This window comes from Heterocephalus glaber, unplaced genomic scaffold (assembly GCF_053883595.1).
Source record: "Heterocephalus glaber isolate CG9 unplaced genomic scaffold, H.glaber_assembly_v1.0 deba00000901, whole genome shotgun sequence".
In the NCBI taxonomy this organism is placed as follows: domain Eukaryota; kingdom Metazoa; phylum Chordata; class Mammalia; order Rodentia; family Bathyergidae; genus Heterocephalus; species Heterocephalus glaber.
Window position 1 is genome coordinate 11,062,440 of NW_028258171.1, and position 20,519 is coordinate 11,082,958.

The window sequence follows — 20,519 nt, forward strand, 5'->3', positions numbered from 1 at the left end:
ACAGCCACTGTGGGACCTAGCTTGCTTTTGTACATTTGCACAGCTTCCTTTCTTCCCTATCCAACTCCCCCACTATTCTTTTACGGGTCTTTTTTTCCTAAGAACACTTCTCAATAAATCCCAATGAGTGATGTTTGCCATTAATTATTGATTCATTCACTCAACAAATATTTACTCTCCTCTCTGCCTCCTAGATGTGTCTGACAACGCCTCAAACACTGTGGATACAGAAACACATCTCAGGCCCTACCCTGATACTCCTACAGCCACAAAGACCAAAGCCCATGGATGTTAGCACTTGAAGAGAATGAAAACTCATAGTGAAGTATTGAAACCATCCCCTTGGGAAAACACAAACACCCTAGACATGTCCATCCCCTATTGACCGTTTCCAAGCAATATCCTAATCAGAGAAATGACAAGACCAGAATTGGTTAGGACATTGGTTGCTCTCTGTGTCCCTCCTTTCCTCTCATGATCTCTGATGACAGGATACTGGTGGCAGTGGAGAGCCGGTGGCAGTGGAGCCAGACTGGCTGAGTCCACTCTGTCTGCCCAACCTCACCCATCAATCGCCTTGCCCATCAATAGCTGCAAGTGCAAGCTGGCTTTCCATGGCACCAGCCCAAAGAGGAAGCCACAGTGTGAGTGAGGAGAGAGCAGCTGTAGGGAAAGTCACAGCTAGTCATGGGATGACACAGGTTGGACTTCCCTGCACCTCCAGGGGAATGACTGCTGTTTGTGAAGCTGTCTTTCTCTGGAAGCTGCTCAGAGCCTCTGCCAAGTGGAGGCTGCCAGCGTCTGGTGACTCCTCTCCCTGGAATCAAAATGAGGAACAACACAGGAATCTGAAACCTACATCATAATGAGAGGAAATCAGGGAAGTGCCCAGGAAGAGTTGATAGGTAAGAAGACCCGGTCTTTGAGTGTGACATCTCAAGGCAAAAACAGGAAAGAGAGAAAAGCATCCTTTGGAAAATTGATCAAGTTAAGGAAGGGAAATCTCTCCAGGACACTTCCCACTAATCAGCAGATCATAGACTAAAAATTATAGGTCATAAAGCAGAGCCTTTAAATCAGGTCAGAATTACAGTTCTGAACTAATTGTCCTAGCAGTTATTAACCTCTCCTTATATCCCAGTTACCCCAGGTGTGAACTGGAGCAATGATACCTGTCCATCACAGATGCTGTGGGGATAAAGGTGGCCTGGTGTGGAATGCTTAGCACACACTCACACTCAGTCCTCCCTGAGTCTCACTGCCGCCTCCTCCTCCCCACCATGGTTCTCCTTCTCTTCTCCTTTCAAAGCAAGCATGCACCATGTTTTCCCTCATTTGTCTTCATTTCAGCACCCACTCCAACCCTTGGTCTTCTCCACAGCTTCACCTAAACTGGCATGAGCTCACCTTTGTGTTCCCCAAAAGCCTCCAGAAGCCTTTCTGTCCCATATCACCGAAAACCGGGTCAGCTCCTGGCATCGCATTCTCCAGGTGATTGGATCTTTTGACCCAAAGAGAGTAGAAACTAGACTAGGCCAAATATTGCAAGTACATGAACTCCTGCACAGCCAAAGCTTTGAGGGCAGCTGTCATTCATTGAGTTGGAGCCTCAGCTGAAGGGACCCAGCAATTTCTCAAGAGCGAATAACCCAGCTGCTACTCACAGAATAAGGAGAGCAACAGATTTTCATTGATTTCTTGGGGTAGGCTAAAGCCTGATAATTTCCATTGGCTGGGGGCATGTTTTCATAAAATATTTCTTCTTGTGATGGACTTGAATCACCAGATGGTCACAGTGCACTTGTCCCTATTGAATTTTCATGTGTCTGGCAACATCATCCTGCACAAAGCATTCTGGCTGTGTACTCAGTGGATTAGCAGGTGGTCAACTTCACTCAGGAACTGAGTTACTCTTATAGCTGGTGTCGCCATCCTGTATAAATGTCCTAGATTATGATAGGGCCAAAGGATTTTCAGGGCTTGTGCTGCTGCAAAAAGGACAAAGTAGGAGAAAAGGATAGGAAAAATATATATTAGCTCCAAAGGGCAAGAGACCAAATTAACCCTTGGACAAAATATTTTTTAAATGATCAGCATGTCTATACACAGAGCTGAGTAGAAATGATTTAAGACTTGAGACAGCAAAAGGGAGAGATATGATACAAAGACAAAGATACCAAGTCTTTTATCCCATTTTAATCACCTATTGGACATCTGCAGGCCCAAGTGAAGAGTCAGAATTTTCTGCACAAGTGGCCTTCATGTGCCTGGGAAATAACCCAGGCAACTGTTTTTACAACCCACACATCAGAGGTGTCATATGCAGCAAAGCAAGCGGGAACCTAGTGTCTCGTGATGGATCTGTTGAAATATGACATACTACAAAGGGCAGTGGTTTGTTGTACCCAGAAGTTTGCTTTGTTGTCCTAGCCTTCCATCCCTCACTGGTGGTCCCTAACTATCTCATCAACCTCTGGACTTCTGGATCGCCCCATTCTTTCAGAAGTTTTTAAAACACAGTTTAATGTGTTGTAACTAATCTGGACAAATACATCCCTAAAATTCTTTCTCATTGATAGAATGCCTTTTAATATGAATAATACAAATGTTCCATTTCACTTCTGTTGTATAGCCATGGTTTGTGCCCATATGAGATCATTTCTAAGACCATTAGATGTGGTTTCTGAACAATGTGACTCAGAACAAGGTACAATCAGGGGCTGTCTATTCCACTAGCATCTTCCTAATTCACAGCAAGGCCCTATGCACACTGCTTTGCCTCTTGAGATATATTCCTGGGATTTAATGAGAAATCACTATACATATCCTGTATATGGACAATTATGAAGAATATATAACATGAAACACATCACAATTGTTTTTTAGGAGGAAGAGTTGCTTTAATATAAATGTCTTTAGAAGTTGTACATTTTAATCACAATCGCATGCTCAATATTTTATTGGAACTCATCAGTTAATCGGGAATAAAAATTACAATCCCAGGGAAGACATTTAGCATTTCTAAATGCTAAGCATGTGAAAAATAGTGCTGAGGGACTGAAATAGGAATGAAATGTACCCAAGAGGAAAATTCAGAAACTTCAAAACATCTTTTTGGAAAATAAATAAATAATAAAATAATAAAGAGCATTGCAGCTTAGAAGATAGGGGACAGGGTAAAGATTTTAAAAATTAATGGACTGAGATTTTTTTCTGCAGAAACATCATTTCTGAATCATTTAATCAGACTTGAGCGTTCTTAAACTGCCTTTGAAACAAGTTAATAAACAATATGTATCTACCCTATTACAGCATTTTTTGGAAATAAAATGTACTCCATAATTTGTCCTTCAATAAGCAAAAGAACACAAGTGTTCCCTGAAGGCCTTATTCAAGACCAGCACTGAAGGATAGGTGGAGGTAAAGCTTATCCTCAAAATTGTCAAAGACATAAGAATTATCTGCCTTTTCCTGTGCAACTGGACTATGTGCTACCAGGACCAAGGTCATTCCTAGACCTTAATTCCTTGCTTTCAAAGGATGGTTAAAAATGAACATGTGGGCTGGGCCAGGGTATTGCTTAAACCTTTAGCATTCATCGACAGGTAACTGAGCCCCAGAAAGTGAGTATAGAAAAGACTGAGATGGTAGTTCCCAGGGCAGAGAAGATGGAGCGAGGTATTTGAAAAACAAGAGGCTATGTTGAAGTAGTGGTCATTTGGTTACAGGGACCATCAGGAATGGAGGGCAAGAAAAACACAAGGGAGGGAAACACCTCAAAAGCATCATCCTTGTCTATTTTATAACCTTTCTAAAGGTGGAAATGCCTCTACCAGTGATCTGGAAATGCCTTAACATACCAAGCAGAAATAAGATGACAAGGGGGTAATTTTTAAGCTAGGGATTCATATCTCAAAGGCCAACCCTCTCCCTTAGCATTCAGGTACATGGGAAGTGACCAATTACACAGGAGAGAGCTAAATGTAAGTCTTAAAGACATTGGATAAAACAGAAATCAAAATATTTCATGGCCAAAGAAAACCTGACAAACTGGCCCACACTGTGATTCTCAGGTGCTGTGTAAAAAATTCTGTATTACTTGTGCTTGACATATTACATCACATTTTCAGAAGAATATATAATTATCCAGCATTTGGGGAAATGGAGTTTGTTTTTTGCCCAAACATTTTCTGTTTCTGGAAGAACAGAAAAGCAAGGGGAAATTGAGGTATGAAACTGAGATTGGATCACCGAGGAGTGGTTGAACTCTAAGCCTAGTTAAATGTGGGCTGGAAATGTGCACAAAATATTCAAACACAGTAAAAGGGAGGGCCAGAGATGTCCCAGAGGGAGAGTGATGAGGAAACCTGCTGCCTGTTTGTCAGAGAGTTCCTCTCAGAAGCAGAGCCCTTGACTGAAATTTCATTCCCCAGAAATTTCAGATTCTTCTATATTAAGCAGGCACCAAACCATTCCAAACCAAGTGCTAAGATATGTGAAATGTTCTAACAATTTTAAATTGCCCTTCTCCACTCATGAAATGACTCCCAATCAACCTCCAATTCCAGAGCATATTAAAATGGTGAGAATTTTGTGAATATTAAATCAGTGTGAATCATGCATCGTAATTTAAAACTATTCCACACTAATGTTTGGTTGAGAACAGTATTCTAATTGGAAACATGATAGAAAAGTTAGTCTAGTTCAATGTTGCAGGACATATTGAAAGAAATTGTGCCTAAAATGCATTACCCAATCACACAATCAATCTTGCCTCTGTGTCTACCTCCTTGCTGAGAGAACTGGACCCACTCTTGGCCCTTTCCACGGAGCATTCTAGAAGGAATATTGCTGGAAGGAAGCCATGCTGAGGGTGAGCATGCTAGAGGCAGGGATGAAATGCCCAGGTGGCCAAGAAAGACTAGAAGGACAAAGTTTGAGAAGCAGGTCTAAACCAGGAGGGAAGATAGAGGCAAAGATCTAAGCAGCCAGATAAACTATTCAACAAAAGCCAGCAGCAATAAGAGAAAGTCAATACGTACAGTTGGCTATGAGCCAGAGTAAATTATTTTAAATGGACCACACATGCTACTTCCATATGGTCCAGCTGTGGATGAGGAGGCGGGCTGGTTAGCTCACAGCAGATACGCAGGTGGGCAGTCCACCCAGTGACCATGGGATGCAGCCCAGGACTGACCTGGGAATACGCTTGCAAAATTTTGTTTATGTACCTAGTACATTAACAATGTACGAAACTCCACAATAACCGTGGCACCTGAAGTGCCAATTGTCCCAGATGAGCAAATGAAATACTATTTTCATTTTAAACAATCCCAGACACACTATGCATCTGAATCCAAGATTCTCATTAACTTCTAATAAAATAAGAAGGTTTTAAAACTGTGGCACCATCAGAGGACAAGTCTGTATGGGGCTCTGTTCCAAATGTTCCAGGGACACTGATTCTCTACTGATGAGGGAAAATCACAGAAAGGACAAATGTGTAAATGCAGTTGAGTGGGGGGGGTCACCTTTTCTCAGACAAATAAGGCACAAGGAAACAACCCCTCCTGTCCCATGATCTATTTTCTGCCTTGTGGAAGATGCATATGCTCTTTCATTTTAATATTAATGTCAAACCAAAGTTTGGAAAGCAGGTTCTGGAGCCACAGAACCTCAGGCTCATGAGGTTCTTTCAAAGACTGTGTTTGCATTGAACCCCCCCCCATGTGAAACTAGGAGGGAAGGTAGGCCAAAGGAATGATGGAGGGGTGAAAACGATCAAAATATGGTACATGCATATACACATCTGCCATGATGAAACCCATTAAGAAGTGTGACCAATAAACAAGGGGTGGGGGGAGACAGTTTGTAAGGATGATTTCTGTGCCCCACCAATAATTCTTAGCTTTTATGGCCTTTAGAAGTTGAACAGTGGCATTATCTCAGGGCAAATGCTATACATACAGCTCCCTGTTCACATGAGATTTACAAAGTGTAATTATATAGGGATCTGCAGCCAACACTGGGTGAGACTCCAATTTTCAACTGGTAGAGTTACATAGTTAAGTAGTTCTTGACATAAAATGGTTAAGTTCATGAAATAGTTACCTACTATTGGCTAAGTTGGTTCTAGAAATATTGTGTAAGAAAATAGTGACAACATAAAAATTGATTTCTTCAGCTAAATTAAGATAGAAAAAGGAGGTCCTTCCTAGGAATGAAGGAGTGGGTGAATAAAAAGGATGCTTCAGAAAAATCCCTAAGAAAAGACCATCTCTTTCAAATCTTTGAGCTGACAGGAAGGAGGAGGAGGGGGAAGATATAGGAGGAAAATCCAGAGCTGTGGCAAAAGAAATTCAATTCCTGTTCTTGTGCTCTAAGTCAGTGAGAGAAGACACCTTAGAAGTCACACACCAAGAATCACAAAGTGACCACTTCCATCTACCGAACCCATGGACCCTAAGGAAGATTAGTTCTAGGTACCCCTCAGAGAAATAAATCCATGACCCCTAAAGCTGCTTCTGGATTTCATGAGCCATTGAGGATATATATGAAGAGTTCAGCCGCTGCCCGGAGGAAATTACAGGCACTTTATGGTAATCCATAAGGATCATGTGAGCTCAGTCTGAGCTTAAAGACCTATGCTTCAGGGGTTCGAAACTCCAGAGGAAACCTGAGTGGATCTGTTCCCCAGGCTCAATTCCCTTTGGAACCCATTTTCCCTCACAGAGCAGCCCTTGATAAATTTATTGAGGAAGTTGCTGTGAGCTGTCCTCTGCTGGTGCTGCTGAAACCTGAACACTGCCAGCCAAGACACCAAGGGAGTATGGAAGGAAATGGGAGACAGGGGAGTCGCTGTTGTGATACTCCACAGTCTTTCCAAAAGGAGGTATGATCAAAAACACCCACCACCACTCACCTCTGAGCTGCTGCTGCTGCTGCTGACAACAAGCAACGCTGAATCATCAAGCAGGACCCTCAGCTGACAGCTCCCACAGGCAGAACTGTCTCTGAAAGCAACTGTTTCTGGCTAAGCAGGTGTATTAGTTACTTTCCTGTTGCTGGGACAAAATACCAGACACCTGCAACTTACAGTAAGAGACATTTGTTTGCGTTACGGTTTCAGTGTATTCAGTCTATGGTTGGCTACTTCAAGGCAGAAAGGGCATGGTGGAAGGGGATGGGTGAGGGTCAGCTGCTCACCCTATGGCAGCCAGGAGGCAGAGAGAGAGGGGAAAACGGAAACTTGGGGACAAGAATGTACCTTCCAGGTCATGCCTTCAGTAACCGCCTTCAGCCAGCCCCTCCTCCAATCAGTTCATTCAGCTGTGGGCTCATCACAATGTAATCACCTTCCAGAAGCCCCACCTCTGATCATATGACATGTTTGAGAGAAATTTTAGACCAAAAATATAACAGCAGGAAAACGTATTCCGGAGGGATTTATTCAGCCTTCCTGGCCACAGCAAATGCAATGACATCCTTGAAATAACAAAAGGAAAAGAGAAACCACTGGCCTTCTGATATGTATATTGAAGATCTTCTGAAAAGTTCTCTGAAAAGAAAGGACAACTTCCCATTACACAGTTTCACTGAGCTTAGAGATTGGAAAACTTTGGGCAGATCCTGCTATATCTTGAGTGCATTAACTCAAGTCTTTGACTCTCTAGGTCCCAGTGTGTGACACTGGGAAAGAAAACAAGATGTGGGCAATGAGCCATTGCTTTTGTAACTGCTAAACCTCACCTGTAAACTATTAGATGATAATCCTCTCGTAGTTGGTTGTAAGGATTAAATTAGTTTTAAAATGTGCTTTTAAAATCTCCAGCATATTATTAGGAAGAGAGTTGATGCCTATTAAATAGAGGAGAGCATATGAGGAACCCAAGGGTCAGGGCAATGAGTAATGTCTATTATGCTACTTTTAATATTTTACAGTTGTGTTAGAATTTTCTATTTGTGTGTCTCCTCCATGAAGCAAATCCATGTTTACTCAAATCACTGTGCCCTACTTCTAACATTGTTTACTGAGTCCTAAGCAACTACGGGTTGAAGTGAGTTTATTTGGATTTCCTACCATGAGACTTGAAGCATGACGAATGGCCAACAACACAATTGTCAAGGTGGTGGCCAGTCTTCTTGCCTGATTCTGGACACTTCAGTGTGGTGGAACAGCAGCCACTCCTCATTATTGCCATCTCCTTAGACAGCCTCTTGCCATTTGCCAACAGCCCAATGTAGCTTGCCACCACACCCTGATATTACCACAGTTCACTCAGCATGCTACAAGGTAGAAAAATGCTGCATACTTTAGATGTTTTTTCTGTGTCATTTTTTTCATGAACAGCTATTTTACAATTCAGCCTATTGCTGCTAAAGTGACCATCTCTAGACAAGTCTTCCTTTTCATCCTGTTTCCTATGCATAATTCCAACTTGACAGAAAAGCCTGTAGACGAAGTACTAAATGGATTATCCATATCAGGATGAACTCTTTTGCTATCTGCATATTTATGATCAAATACATTTGTAGTTTTTTAAGTTCCACACTTAAAATTGCAGTGTGCAAAAGGTGTGGAGCAAGATATAACACAAGAGCCAGGTCATTAATATGCATGACTAGAATTGAGATCAAAGGATGCAATAGCAAAATAGTAAAAGGTAGCTTAATAGACATAGCTTAATAGTAAAAGGTAGGTATTTAGGGTCTTTGATGAAGATAATAAAAGGTGGTGGAGACACCTTTGGTCTTTGATCAGATCATTGTGGCTATTCCATTAAACATCTTGGGGGAAAACATGTAACCTACATTTGATGCTAATTTCAGACACTGTTGAAAGTATCTGTACTAAGTTATGACTAAGCCACTGTAGAAAAGGATAAAAAAGAACTGAGTCTTGGCCTTTGTAAAAGCTGAGCAAATATTGAGAAAGAGCTCCACCTACTGGAATCTGTTTCCCTACATCCAGCTAAAAATAGAAAAAATATTCATGAGTCAGACTAAAGAACACAAAGTTACTCTCAAACTCTTCTGAACTAAAACTTCCATAGGAGCATAGGTAAAACAACAGGTGATAGTTTTTAAAGTCAGTTGACCTTATGACTTCAGGTCACCCTATGAGGCAGGCAATTTTTCAGCAAAGTCAAAGGAATTTTTTTTAATTCACTGACTTCTTTTAGCCACTGGTTCATAGAGTAGTATCATAGCAACCAGAATCAGAATTATATAGAAAAACAGGAAATTCTTTACCATATTTCTACAAGACCAAGTAATAATGTGTAATATTTGTGTAAATCTTTAGTTCACAAGGCCCTTCCACGGATACAATAACCTAACAGCAACAACCATGTCCACGGTTAATACCCAGACAGAACACACCTGTGTTACATATTTAAGGCCTTCATTCTAACTGGCAAGTGCCTGTGTGGTACCAGCTGTTAGATATTTTTAATATTGCCCTTGACTTTATTACAACCTGATTTAAATAAAACTGGATTGAAAAGAGAATATTTGGATAACTTTTGATCAATAGATAAGCAATTTCTTAAACCTATCCTCTTGCCACACACACACCATGAGTCATAGACACACACCATGAGTCAATGCTGGGGCTAGGTTGGAAGCAGCAATTCTGCCCAACACTTACAACCACACCTCTTCTCTTCAGGAAAAGGGAAAGCCCTTCACAGGATTTATACATACATTTATCTTCCCTAATTCTGTAGAAGTCTCAATGTCTTCATCCAGTTGACAACTGAACACTAATTACTAAGTTCCAGAAATACTAAGAAAATAATAAGGAAAAAAAATAAAACTAGAATCCTTCCCAGTCACGCAAGCAAAGCTCTATATGGACTCTAATTAGATAAATTATCTAAATACAAAAGGCAAAGCAATAAAACTAATTTAAAAATGTAGAATACTTATGTGGCATAAGGATGGGAAAAGACTTCATCAACAAACTTTAAAAGCACAAACAAAAAAAGGTAAAATGCTTACTAATTAATGTTCATTGAAATGAAGGTTTTCAGTTCAACAAAGGATACCATAGGGAAAATTAATAGTACACCAACATAATGCAAGAAGATATTTACCATGCCCCATCTATTCTAGATACTGATCTAAGAAACTTCTAGATCCAAAATAAAAAGACAGCAATCTCCAAGGAAAAACAGGAAAAGGATTACCAGATGCAATTTTCGGTGAAGAAAATCCAGGAAACTAATAAATATGTGAATAGACCTTCAAATCTATGGTTTCAGTGTGTGGTTAGCTGGCTCCAAGGCAGCAGAGGCCTGGAAAAGGAAAGCTGCTCATCTCATGGTGCCTGGAGGCAGACAGAGCGGAAGAGACAAAGACAGAGACACCCTCCAAAGCCCGGCTCCCAGGAACCCACTTCCTCCAAGAGGACCCCACTGCCTAACAGAACATTCAGCACCCAGGGATCCATTCATCTTCCAAAAGCCCCACCTCTAAACACATGTGACTTCTGAGGGGCATTTTAGACCTAATCCATACCAACCTTTAAATAAAATTTAAATTTGAGCACCTACTCTGAGCCTTAATATGTGTTATCTTCCTTAATCTTTATAACAACAGTTTCCTATGCTCATTTTACAACCAACCTAAGGACACAAAAGCTCAGGCCACTACGAACATGCCGACAGTCACACAGCTGCAAACAGTCAAACAGGCATGGAAGCCAAAGTTTTCAGACTCAGAGACCAAGATCTTTCCTATCATACAACAGAATCCTCTCCCATTTCTCCCACACCTCACCACATTCCTCTAGTGGGCCCAGGAAAGAAAATTCACTTTTAAAAATAAATTATAATTGCTCCTGATATAGATGCATAAAAGAACAATAAAACCAACCCCTTTGTTTGGAAAACCACATCAATATTTTCTGGTTATGTAGGACCAGATGTAGGACCCTCAGCTAGAGACCAGGTTGAGAGGAATTTTATGCTTTTCACAGGCAAGCTCAAAAGGGTGAGAGGAAGTGAAGTGAACAGATTTCAAGGATAACAGCAGAGAACAGTAGCCTGGGATGACAAAGAGGGACAGGACCATGGCAGAGCCTGTGAAAGGATTTGCCAGGGAGAGTAGCTGTAGTGGGGAGTGATGGCAACGTATTTAAGACAAAGACTTAGAAACCATTCCATTCTGCACTGGGCCCCAGTACCCCAGTTCTCCAGAACCGTCCACTGTGTGTCACAGCTGGGTCTGACAGGTGTTGCTGACCAAGTGGACCTTTCTCGACAGATTCCCCACCAGGCAGGGTATATGAGGCAGCCCTGACACACACATACTCGGTTTATTGTCTACACTGACCACAATTCAGTCTGGCAAGATCATTCTACCCCAAGTCAAATTTCCCTTGTGACTTCACATGTCACTCATCTGCAGCTCAAATCACCCCCCGCCAAGACGGTTCCCCAGTCCGTATCTCAGGACAGAGTTAACTAAGTGCTATGGTTTGACTATCCCCAAAGCTTCATGTGTAGGGACTTAATGCCCACTGTGAGAAATTCAGAGAGTGGAAACTCAATCCAACTGCTATGGTTAAAGGTGAGACCTTTGGAAAGTAATTAGGATTAGATAAGACTGCTGGCATGGAGCCCCCACTATGAAATTCTGATAGCTTTCGAGAAGGGAGAAAGACCACATAGAGACCACAGCACTTCCTGTAACTTGCCACATAATGCCTGTGCCACTTCTAGATTGCCATTGCACTTCCAGAACCATGAGCCAGAGTAAAACTCTTCGTCTTTAGAAAATAACCTGGCTTGAGTATTTTCTCAAAGTAATGAAAGCGAACTAATCCACTAAACCATTGGTTGATCCTTCTGTAATACTATGTACTTATTTGCTGTTTTTCTTACCATGATTTCATGGTAGGGGAGAGGAGGAGACTACACAGCCAAGGCAACCCAGCAGAGCATATCTCAATTCAGTCTCATTGGATGTCCTGATCCATTTGGTCCACATGGCCTGGAGAAATAAGGAAACCAGGAAGTCTTCCCAGAGTAGAAGATCCCTGAACCTAATATTGAAACAGGAAGAGAAAAGAGAGGAAAGCATCCAGAAAGAGAGCAGCAGAGGTGCAGAAAGAGGAATGACAATTGTGAACCAGAAGCAGAGAGAACATGGAGCGACTGCCCATAAAGAACTGGCCAGGGCTTGCTGGGACCTAGGGCTGCAGACAACACTGAGCAGTGTGCACTGCATCCTGAGAGCGACAGGAAGCCACTGAGGGGCATTCAAATAAAGAATGGCCAGGTCTGATACAGGTTTTACTCATCTCAACAAACGATTGACTGTTGGAAAGCCTGAGGAGGGATTTTATCCTAACTTTTTTTAATCAATCAATATATAAATACAAAGACTTTTAAAAATAAGTCATATTTGATCATTTTTTTCTCACATGATTGAGGATATCCCAGGAAATCTATGATGCAGGTAACATTAATTTCTGGAAGATGACAATAAAAAAGATACTTTTTCTAGGGCTCATACATCTGATATTTAAAAGAGCATAGAAGCAAAACAACACATCAAGAAAATAAGGTCATAGTCAAACCAAAATCCAGGATACTAGGTAGCAGAAGGAAGTCCCATGGGGTGGGTGGGGGAGTGGCATGAAGGGGGTCCAGGGAGGAGTGGCAGATGGGTATCCAGTAGTTGTGGCTTCTGGTGCCATGGGAACAACATGAAGAACCAAGCAGAGATGTGGATATCTCAGGAAAGTATGGTTTCCCTCTAGTCTGTATTTATAGGGAAAAATGGAGGATCAAGGAACCTGGGTGCAAAAACTAGGTGTGGTAGGACTCTTGCCACACCTGAAAGAGTCCCTTCAAATGGTTTATATCTGTGTTCCTCATCTGGCATTGCCCACCCTGTCCTCTTTCTCCTACCCTCTCATAAACTTGGTCCACTTTTCAGTGGCACATAAACTGGTTGTTTGCTAATTTCTAAATGCACAGAAATAACACACACACACACACACACACACACACACACTTACCTGAGCATCTGTCAAGCATGTTGTCACCATCTCCACATTTCAAGTTCCTAGAGTATACTTGGCTCCCAACTACCCAACTATCCCATTATAACCAATCAGAAGCTGATGAATGTTGAATGATGAACTAACTTTCAACCTTTCACCAACATCAACTGAAACACAATCTCAGATAGTGGAACATGAGATTAAAAACAAAAAACAACACTACCATGACATCCTCCCTCTCTTATTCTGACTTATCCAATAACCCTTTCACCAAAAAAATAGTGCTTTCTCCTTCCCCATTCCATATCTTAACAACATGTGGACAGGTGACATCTAGCTATGGTAGGGATATAAAGTGAAGATATAGGGAGATTAAAATAAATGGTCTGTCCAGCCTCCAGGCAGCCTGACAATAGGTTTTCAAGGGCCAACACTATTGGAGATGTGAAGCAGGGCCATAGCTCTTGGAGGTAGGCTACAAGCAATCTAGAACCAAAATGTCCTTTGTGCTCCTACATAACTTTTAAATTTCAATATCCAGTTCTTCATTTATAGCAAGTATACACAGACCTGAATTTTTATATATACCTTGTGTTTTCTAATCCTGCTAAATTCAAGTACAAGTTCTAGAGGCTCCTAGAGATTTCTTAGTATTTTCTCTGTAGATGATCATTTCATCTACATGTAAAGATTTTGCTTCTACTTTGCCAATCCTATCCTAGTTGTGTCATTTTATTGCCAGACTATTTTGGTGGGGACTAGGTTTCAAAGTTTAATGGACAGATAAAGAGTAAGCATATCTGCCCTTGTTCCCCACCTTAAAGAGAAGGCATTGTATCTTCTCCATTCATATAAGGTGTTCTCGCTGGAAGTATGGAGTACATGTCTTTAATTTGTTGAGAAGTTTCTGTTCTACTTCTAGTCTCCTGATAGCTTTTACCATCAACAGCTGTAGAATTTGGTCCAATACTTTTTCTCCAACTAGTGACAGGATCATATGGCTTTTTCCTTTCCTCTGTTAAAACGATGACTTTTGGGAGTGGATCCTCCAATGCTGAACCAACACTGCCATCCGTATAACAAAACCACTTTCTACATACTGCCAGATCTGATTTCTAATAGTATTTTTTGTTAAACAAATTTCTATCTATGTTCATACTTTTTCCTTCTATTATCTTTATCCAATTTTAGGATTAGCACAATGTTGAGTTCCTAAAATGAGGGGAGAAGTGTTCCTTCTTTTTTCTGCTTTAATTGTTTGATATAATTTATCAGTTAAAATGTCTATGAGCCTGCTGTTGTCATATAGGTAGGTAAGCTAGGAATATACTTTCTTTAATAGGTGCTATTCAAATTTTATATTTCCTCCAGAGTTAGTTTCATTAATTTGTCTTCTAAGTTACTTCTTAGAAGTTGTCAAATTTATTTCAAAAAAGATTTTTGTAATATACTTTCTATATCCTTTTAAATTCTGTAAAATCTGTGGTAATGTCTCCTAGATCTTAATATTGTAATTTAAAAAATGTATAACTGATATTGTGTAACAGGAAGAAAAGGTCTAAAAGAGCAGGGGAATTGGGAGGGGTAGGGGAAGGGAAAAAAGAGAAAGGAAAAAACATGAGAAGAGGAAAAAAATGGAAACAAGGTCTTTGCAAATAGGGAAGGGTGGAGGGGGTGAAAGGAGGGCAAGGGAAGGGGAAAAAAAAAAAATAAGAACCAAGAGACTCATGTAATGGGACAAGATCCCAATGATGAATGTAACTGTACTGTATACCTAAAATGTACCAATAAAGTTAATGGGGAAAATAATTAATTAATTAATTTTAAAAAAAACTAGAACCAAAATAATTGATGAATTAAGGTGCTAGACTGGTTACTAAAGCAAAAAATCAAGTCCGAGGAAATGAGAAAGTAGGCAGGAAATGAGACACTGGGACACCAGATCAGAGCAAGACTGCCATCAAACCTGACTTGATGTTGCATGTCAGAATCGCCTTAAACACCCAGGACACAGTGCCAGAGTCAGCATATCAACTCTCTGTAAGGAAAGATCAAGGGCACCAGCTGGGAGGGTCAGAGACTTCAGAAGCACAGAAACAGACAAGGACTCACGAGGAGAAGGGCTGGTTAAACCACACAAACTCCAACTTCAGACTGAGACAAACTAGGCCCCAAGCTACTGAACACACTTTCAGTCACCAGCACAAACCACCATCATAAATCTGGAAGGTTCACAGTGAATACTTCAGGGACCAGAGGAGGTGGGCAAATGTGGCTATGCATTTTAGAGGGGGATGGGGGGTGAAATCCTATCTCCTTCCACTTGTGCATTAATCTCTGGCAAAATGGTAGAACAATAAGATGCACCCAGTCACAAACACTTGGAAACCTCCTGGGTTCACTAAGTCTCACCTTGCCCTGTTTCTACAGCTTCGCTTTCCTTCTTGGAACAATATTCTATTTCAAGACCTGTGAGTTTCAATTGCCATCACAATATGAATCAATAATAAGATGAAAGTGATTTAAATGTGAATTTGGTGAAAGCGCAGTGTTAACAGCTCTACTAGTGGTTGACAGGATTGTGCTCTTTAGAACATGGGAAGGAGAGTGCACTGCTCACAACGCTAGTCAAGCCACATCTATCCTTCCTCCCGTCTGGATTCCAAGTACCAAGAGTGACACGGAGAAACTAAAGCTCTCAGAGATGTGTTCCCAGGAAAGTGGAAAGCCAAGTAATCCGTTGTTGTGAGGGAGCTAATGAAAGGAAATGTTTGTGCCTGATACCAGACACCCTGGGGCTGTAGGAGAGTTGGTGTCAATTGCAAAGAGGACTCACGTGTGGGAAAAAGATTTGCATCCTTCTACATAGCTTTGGAAGACCAGTGGGCCAAAAGTTAAATAAGTCAGATTTTCACTCACCACAAAAGGAGAAAGGAGAGAAAAGTAGAGAAGGAGGAAAACAGGGAAAGGACCTTTAACAACTCAAACTGTTTGAAAACTGAGTAGACCAAAGTGGTGAATTAATGCATCATTGAGACTGTGAAATGCACATTCAGGTCTATCTGTCAGAAACAGTATGGTGGGGCTTCTTGTATGAGAGACAGTTCCTAATGTTCTTTTCAGCTCTAGGGTGTTATAAACATCCACTCACCCTCTTGCATCCTCCAACATACAGTCTACAAAACAGATGACAGGAAATAAATGAAATGCTTAGGTTCAATAGCCCATGGAAATAAGGATAAATTAATTCCCTAGAGTGCAACATGACTCATTCAGAGCATTCACATTTCACCACTTTTTTCCGTGGAGTTTGGAGAAATTGTTATGAAAATGTGAAGTGTGTAAGAGGTGAATGTCACTTAAAGTTAGAATTGCCTCATGCTTCCCCACTGCAGCAGTAAAAGCTTCTTGTCTGTATTCCAGGCCTGGTTTATCAAAGTGAAAGTTGTTTGAGGACTTGGATAACCACATGATCCTTCAACCTAGAAGACTCATAGCTATGATTCTTTCTTAAGGAATTTCTCTCACATGAAACGTGAGCTCAGTACTAGGAATCTGTTTCATCTGTTAAAAATGAATGGAATACTCACCTATCGCACACAAATGTAAAGCTGAATAAAGCTAATGAATTATATGACGTATATACACTATAATAAAGTACATTTAGTTGGTATAACAAATTAAATAGGAAATAGGAAATAACATAAAATAAGACATATCTGTTCACAGAAAAATTTGCCCTTATTTGGCCATCTGGTTGATTTCTTGTGCTGCTGAAATTGTTATGTGATTAACATGAAACATCCCCACATGTCAGCACACTCTAGAACAGTGGAACATGGTCCTAGAGAATTTTCCAGATTCCCTTGTTCTTCTGAGCAAGGTTGGGAGGACAAGCAGGTGGGTGGCTCAGATCAGAGTCCCACTGTCCCATCAGACAGGGGCACCAGCCTAGAAAGATGCATGCTCAGTGAGGGAGAAATAGTTGATTCTGGGGTGTTGATCCTAAAGAGGCAACAAAAGGTGATGTCAAAGTGAGAAGCAGAGCTGATCATCAGAAAACTATAACCCAGAACAAGAACAGTAAGTTAGGAAGCTCTTTATGGTTTTACCCAGGAAGTCTGGAATCAAAGCTTGGACTCTGACAAGGAAGCCCAAAGGCAAGATGCCTACAACTCTTCAGGTAAGACTGGAGTATTAGTCCAAATCTTACTATTTGCTATTTATTGGATGTTTGCCATGCCAGATGTTGTGAAAGTCTTTATGTATTCATTGAGTCCTCATAATTCCATCAGATAAAAACTACTATTCTCCCATTTTACAAATGGCATGACTGATAGTTCAGTAATTTTCACAAGATCAGGAAGCTAGCTCAGGTCTTTCTGATACCAAACTCTATACCAAATATGTCACTAAAAAGCGAATTGGCCAGTGAAAAAACTAATTCAGACCTGATTATACTTTGGATTAGGACATTAGAAATATATAAATTTGTTCTATTGTTTCCAGTCAGATTCCTTAGGCTCAGCCAGTTCCCTGAATGCTTCTGACAGATGACATATTTTCAACTGTTTAAAAAAATTGAGTTATTTACAAACATGAATTGAGAATTTCCTAAACACAAGCTGCTCTGCTGAGACTCTAAGATGCTTACATAAGAGCCAGACATGCACCATGCCTGAAAAATGATCATAAAACTCAGTAGGGATGGTAAGATATGCACCTGAATAAAAATAAAAAGATACAAATAGCAAAAGAGAAGCAGGAAAAGCGAGACTGTCTCCAAACCCAGGAGAAAGGAAATGAAGAGAAAGACAAAAGAGGATACAAACAGGCAAGAGAAATAGCATGATCCCAGGCATATGGTTTTGGTTAAAGTGAAAAGTACATGTCAAAAGTTATAGGAATAAGTTTCTAAAGATAGATTTGGAACCAATCTTAAAGAACCCACATTTTTTAAAAAAGGAAAGGAATTGGGCCATCATTCAATGGGCCATGGCTAAGGAATTTAACATTGTGACAAGAGGAGGTCACCTATGATAATAAAAAGCAATGGTGGGGAAGATGGTAGACAAAGGTTTCAAAGTTCCACTCAGACAAGAGATATGAATTCTGGAGATCCCTTGTACTGCATGGTGACGATAATCACTAATATGTATTGTGTATTCTTTAAAATTGTTTTTAAAAGTGGGCCTGAAATGTTCTCAACATACATGTGTAAATGAGAATGTATATGTTAATTTCTTTGATTTGATCATTTCATGGTATATACATATATCAAAATATGGCAAATAGGGGAAGTGAGAAGGGAAGGGGAAAGGAAAGAAGGGAAAAGAAAAAATATGAGAAAAGGAAAAACATGGAAACAAAGTCTTTGTAAATAGGAAAGGGTGGAGGGGGTGAAGGGAGGGCAGGGGAATGGGGAAAAAATAAGAACCAAGATACATTATGTAAAGGTACAAGATCCCAATGATGAATGTAACTGTATTGTATACCTAAAATGTACCAATAAACTAAATGGAAAAAAATTATGGCACACGATACCACAGCTACATACTATTTTGTCAATTATACATTAATAAAACTATGGAAAAAGAAAGAAAATGATAAGACAAAATGAAAAGAATGAGCCTAATGCAAAGTAATAAAATTTAGTCAAGTCTACTTGAATAGCCAGCTGCTGAGCCCTTTGAGATCCTTGGAGGATTTTTTCCAAGTTTTTCTTTTATTTGTTTGTTTGGTTGGTGGGTTGGTTGGTTATTTTGATATTTCAATATTCACTCTTAGCAAACAATGTTTTAAGATAAATCAATACATAAATATTATATATATAAAGATTTTGTTGATCAAAGAAAAAAATCCCCAAAGACTTTCCAAACTTTGATAAACTGAATACAAATACATGATAAATGGCCTTCAACGTGCACATAGGAGATGGGGATAATACCAGAGTCTTATAGAGTTCATCAAATTAGATGTTTTAGAAATAGTTTGCATATATTGGCTCAGGTAACTTGAGTACAAAGTTTCAGTTAGACAAAAGAAATAAGTTGACCTCAGGAAAATAACCAGGAATACATAGACTTGACTCTGTCAGAAGGCCATCCTATTTGGTTTTCTTAGAAGGCAGCTCACTGTGATAGTAGACCCCGCCCATATTCAGAACATGCACAGTGCTTTGTACACCAGATCCATACTCCCAGGGCAATGGGGAGGTTTGCACTGCAAGGTCGCTTCCAAGACAGGGATGATAGAGTCTCGGCATAGGGAGATTGAACACAAGAGCCTAAAAGGATATCAGGGTAAAAACAATTTCCCAGTCTCAACCATGTCCTATATGATGATGCCTTTTCTTCTCTGTAGAAAAGTTCTATGCAAATAGTAGAGTCATAGCTGATTGTCTTAATTGTTCAACAGAGCTAGGAATCTAGTTTCTCTGCAAAACAAAACCAGCCATTAATACGCATTTAACATTCACTAGTTTGGGGCTTCTAGTGGTCTTAGTAAGTCTTTTAAATAGTATTGATGATAATCAGTAAATCAGTTGATTAACCAAAGAAATTAATTGATTCATTTATTTATTCAGATTGCTTAGGAAGCATTTACCTTGGCCCAGGCAGTAGCCACTGCCATATAAAGATGAATAAGACAATTCCTCCTCTTGAGGGTAGAGCTTAGCAGGGGGGATGGCACTGAGGACCTGTCCTGTACTATAAGCTAAAAGCTGTGGGTGTGAGTTAGTAGAGGAGATGCACAGAGAAAGGGATGGAGGGAGGAAGGAAAAGAGGGAAGGGAGAAAGGAAGAGAGGAGAGAGTAAGGGACAGAAGGAGGGAGGGAGGGGGGAAGCCCAGGAAGGAGGCCAAAACCTATACCATGATATTCTCAAGACATTTTCAATCTAGTTTTAGACACAGTTCATAAAATCAGCAAAAGTGACAGTTTATAAACCTGGGAATGAAAATTTGGGCTTCAAAAGATGTCAAAAGGAATACACATGAGGTTTGAACTTCAGTATCATCTGAGTAATGTGTCAGCTATTTTGCCTGTCAGTGAGGAAGTTTGTGTGAAAAAGTCCTAATTAATGAGTCTTCCTCTGAAATCTGACTTGAAATGCTAAAAGGGCTCTCCATGCTTGAACAAAGCAATTTGTACACATTTGAGAAATGATTCTGTAAGGAAAAGCTTCAAGAACATCATTACATTTGGAGTGCACCTGCTGGGGAACCAATTGTTGGACATTATTAGATGATACCTCAGCAGCCGATGAGGTTTGAATATGTAATTACTGTGTTTAGATTCTTAGGCTCTACTAAAGTTCTACATTGTAAAATAGACTCATTTTCTATATGGAAAAATGGAAACAACGTCTTTGTAAATAGGGAGGATGGGGGGGTTGAAGGTAGGGCTGGGCAAGGATGAAAAATAAGAACCAAGAGAGGTTATGTAAAGGTGCAAATTTCCAATGATGAATGTCATTATATTGTATACCTAAAATGTAACAAT

At 40.2% G+C, this 20,519-nt stretch overlaps 1 long non-coding RNA gene across 16 annotated transcripts in view; it reads right to left on the bottom strand.

The window, feature by feature from the left end:
* LOC147828824 (uncharacterized) overlaps positions 1–20,519 on the bottom strand; it is a 557,189-nt gene that overhangs the window by 356,482 nt on the left and 180,188 nt on the right. The window lies entirely within an intron of this gene.